A 3,294-nucleotide genomic window follows, 5' to 3' on the forward strand; every position below is an offset into this window, starting at 1 on the left:
TCCTCTGGTGTTCTAAGTTACATCATCCGTCCTCATTCCACCTCACACACCTTGGAGCCCCGTTCTTTAGGTCTTCAAAAGAATTTCCCTGATAGAGTCATAAAGGGGGATAACTCACATTCTTTCAGGGAATCTAACTTCCCCTTCCTCCTTTCCATGGAAAATGACGAGCAGGGCAGGTGACGATGCTGACACAAACCGAGCAAAAAGTGGTTTTCAGACATTCTGAAAGAATTTTTCCCTCACCTCTCAGGAATAATAGTGACCACACACTTCAAGGCACTATACAAAGAAGTATCCGTAACAAAGAAGCAATTTGAGCTGGATGCCAAATTCTTAATTATATTGTACCGCTACAAATGGGGGGGGGGTAAATTTAGTGTACTAGAAGGTAAGTACCCTGGAGAAAAATAAAGCAAGGAAAGGGGAAAAGAGAGGATGGGGTTGCAATGTCTAATACCTAATTGCTCAGGGAAAGCTTCTCTGAGAAGGTGACATTTGAGCAAAGAGTTGAAGCAAGCTATGCTTAATCTGGGGGGAAGTACTCGGGGGAAGAGGGAACAGTGAGTGGAAAACTCTAAGGGAGGACTAACAGGAAGGTGAGTGTAGCTGAAGGCAGTGGGCTTGGGCAAGAAGAGTAGAAGGAGTCAGAGGTGAAGTGCTGCTCAGGGAGTGTAGACTGTGAAGGACACAGGCTTTTACTCTGAGTGAGGTGGAGAGTCAGCGGGGGTTCTGAGCTCCCCAGTATAACAGGATCACTTTGGCTGCTGTGTTGAGAAGGCACTATTAAAGGGGCGCAGTAGAAACATGGGAACCAATTAGGTTAGGTGGCTGTCATCATAACCTAGGTGAGAGATGATGACGCTGTGGAGCCAAGTGGTCACAGCAGCAGAGGTCACGAGAAATGATCGGACTCTAAATTATGTATGGAAGACAGAGGCACCGAATTTGCCAACAGGCGCGATTTAGAGTATGAAATAGAAGAGTCAAAGATGGCTCCAAGGTTTTTGGCCTGAGCAGCTCCTGAAAAAATGGTGTTGGTATTAACCAAAAGGGAACACTGTGGATAGAGCAGGTTTAGAGGCAAAGCTTCGAACAAGTTAAATTTGAGGGTCTTTTAGACATTCAAGAGGAAATAGATATCAAGTAGGCAGTTGAATAAACAAAACTGGAGGTTGGAATTTAGAGAAGCCCAGCCTGAAGATGTAAGTAAATTTGGGGATTGTTCTGCTGTAGGTGTTTGTGACTGCAAGAGATCAGTAAGGGGTAAGTGTAGATTTGAGAGACTCAGTCAGAGAACTACATGTGCTCCGACCTTCCTGTTTCACCAGGACTGAAGAGTGAGGGAAGAGAGCCCAGGCCTCGCATTCAGGTTAATAGTTGCTTCCACTGTTAGGCCTCTGCTCATTTTCCTGGACAGAGTGAATCCTCTTCACCAAAGGTAGCTAAACCCAAACCCATTGCCATCGATCGGATTCCGACTCATAGCCGTACAGGACAGAGTAGAACTCTCCCACAGGGTTTCGAAGGAGCTGCTGGTAGCAACCGAGCCCTTAGCACTGTGCGCCACCGGGGATCCAGAGACAGCTGGGAGGAAGTAAAAGTTTGGGAATTTGGTGTGTGGAGTTTGACATTAGCCAGCTGTATGCTCAATGCCATGGCCTCACAAAAGACACTTAACTCTCTGGGAGTCAGTATCCTGTAAAAAAGGGAGACTAACACTGCCTTACTGGGTAGTAATCTGGGTTCAGTGAGATAAAGGTGCCCGTAAAACCAGCTCTTTTGTGCCTTCCTTCTGCTCAGGGCTTTCCTCAGCATTTTCTATCCCGCCTACCTCCATAAAGGAGGCCTAGTGTCTCCACGGTTAAGGGCTGAGCTGCTAACCAAAAGGTTGATGGTTGAACCCACCCAGAGGTTCTGTGGGGGAAGACCTGGCAATCTGCTCTTGTAAAGATTACAGCCTAAAAAACCCTATGGGGCAGTCCTACTCTGTCACATGGGGTCCCTATGAATCGAAATGGACTCCACCTAACAACAACTTCCACACGTTGCACTATCTTCAAGTATGCCTCACATCCCCAGCGCCATGCTGGTACAAAATAGGTGTTCAAAGAAAGGATGATGTGGAGAGACTGGAACACGTACACACTGTTGGTGGGAATGTAATGGTACAACCACTTTGGAAATCAATTTGGCGCTTCCTTAAAAAGCTAGAAATAGAAGTACCATACCATCCAGCTATCCCACTCCTTGGAATATATCCTAGAGAAATAAGAGCCGTCACACTAATAGATATATGCACACCCCTGTTCATTGCAGCACTGTTCACAATAGCAAAAAGATGGAAACAACCTAGGTGCCCATCAACGGACAAATGGATAAACAAATTATGGTATAACCACACAATGGAATACTACGCAATGATAAAGAACAATGATGAAGCCGGGAAACATAACATGGAGGAAGCTGGAGGTCATTATGCTGAGTGAATTTAGTCAGTCACAGAAGGATAAATATTGTATAAGACCACTATTATAAGAACTCAAGAAAAGGTTTAAACACAGAAGAAAACACTCTTTGATGGTTACGAGGGTGAAGGTTATTTACTAACTAGATAGTAGATAAGAATTATCTTAGGTGAGGGAAAGGACAGCACACACTACAGGGGAAGTCAGCACAACTGGACTAAACCAAAGCTAAGAAGTTTCCAGAATACAATCAAACACTTTGAGGGACAGAGTGGCAGGGGTAGGTGTCTGGGGACCATGCTTTCAGGGGACATCTAGGTCAACTGGCATAACAAAGCTTATTAAGAAAATGTGCTGCATCCTACTTTGGTGAGTGGCATCTGGGGTCTTAAAAGGTTGCAAGCAGCCATCTAAGATGTATTAGTTGGTCCCAACCACCTGGAGTAAAGGAGAATGAAGAACACCAAAGACACAAGGAAAAGTATTAGCCCAAGAGACAGAAAGGGCCACATAAACCAGAGACTTCATCAGCCTGAGACCAGAAGAACTAGATGGTGCCCTGCTACCACCAATGACCACCCTGACAGGTAACACAACAGAGAGTCCCTGATGGAGCAGCAGTAAGATGGGATGCAGAACTCAAATTCTAGTAAGAAGACCACACTTCACGGTCTAAGACTGGAGGAACCCCGGAAAGCATGGCTCCTGGATTCTCTGTCAGCCCAGAACTAAAACAATTTCCGAGGCCAACTCTTCAGACAGGGATTGGACTGGACTGTAGGACATAAAGTGATGCTCATGAGGAGTGTGCCTCTTAACTCAAGTA

Source organism: Trichechus manatus, unplaced genomic scaffold (assembly GCF_000243295.1).
Source record: "Trichechus manatus latirostris isolate Lorelei unplaced genomic scaffold, TriManLat1.0 scaffold00017, whole genome shotgun sequence".
Taxonomy (NCBI): domain Eukaryota; kingdom Metazoa; phylum Chordata; class Mammalia; order Sirenia; family Trichechidae; genus Trichechus; species Trichechus manatus.